The sequence below is a fragment of the Pteropus vampyrus genome, unplaced genomic scaffold, assembly GCF_000151845.1.
Source record: "Pteropus vampyrus isolate Shadow unplaced genomic scaffold, Pvam_2.0 Scaffold190, whole genome shotgun sequence".
NCBI lineage: Eukaryota > Metazoa > Chordata > Mammalia > Chiroptera > Pteropodidae > Pteropus > Pteropus vampyrus.
This window is the reverse complement of record NW_011888971.1, coordinates 1,831,460-1,832,669: the sequence shown is the minus strand read 5'-3', so window position 1 is coordinate 1,832,669 and position 1,210 is coordinate 1,831,460.

Below are 1,210 nucleotides of genomic sequence, written 5' to 3'. Positions count from 1 at the left end.
TGATCTTCTGTGTCTGGCTTCTTTCACTTAGCATAATGTTTTCACGGTTCATCTATGTCGTAGCGTATATCGATACTTCATTCCTTTTTATCATCAAATAATTTTCCATTATAAGGATATAGCGCATTTTGTTTATTCTTTACTTGATAGCCATTTGAGTTGTTTCTACATTTTGGCTATTGTGAATAATGCCGCTCTGAGCATTCGTGTATAAGTTTGTGTGTGGACATAACGTTTTCAGTTGTCTTGGCTGTACACGTGGGAGTCAGATGGTCACCAGGAGCCTAACATTTTAAGAAACCACCTAAGACATAATTTTAGATATTTTGTGGCTAGATCTGTAATAGCACTGGATAAATGACCTCCCAGGTGTTGACACAGAAGCTTCTATACAGAAAGGCTGCTCTGTGGAGATCTACGAGAGGAATTGCTCAGTATATTGAGATGAATAAGACAGCGCTCAGGGGGTGCTGGATCAAATGAGCATATCCTCCTCCCAGTGAGAAGGGAGACAGGCACCCGGACTCCCAGGGGCTTAATGCAGAGAGCAGAAATCCACAGAAACACCCAGTGGTGGCTGGTTGGGGTGGGGGCTCTGGCGAGGTTCTGGGGAAGAGCGCAGCTTTACAGCTGAAATAATATTTGCCTCCACCTCCAAAAAGACTTTGCAGCAGGGAGTGGGGAACAGCGTGGGGTTAAGCCTAGCTGTGGGAAAGTGCTTGGTGTACTTGGCAATGGTGAAAGGAGGGTGAGAGTCGAGGAGACAGGCCCAGGAGGGTAAACTGAGGCTTGACTTTAGTGCCAAGGAGTTTGAACTTGAACCTACAAGCACTTTCTTCCCAGAGAATTCTTGGAATTAGCCCAAATTGCAGACGTGGTCAGATGTCTGCATGGCCCTGGTTCTCATCTGAGTGTCCCTCCTTATTGCCCGAGTGTGGCAGGTTTGGCAGCCTGTGGCGGCAGAAGGCCAAGCCTGAGCTGCATGCACGAGGGTTATTATCCTGGCCTTTCTCTGTGCCTTCTGCTCCAGGGACCTACCAGCATGCCAGCTCTAGTTTGCATTTCTGTTCAGGTTTGCCCACATCCTCTTGGAAATTGGATCCTTTAATTCTATAACATTTTGAAATGTTTAGACATCAGAAAACCCGAGGGAGTTGACATACAATTAGATAATAATAGTGCATTTTAAAATAGCTAACAGATTCCACAT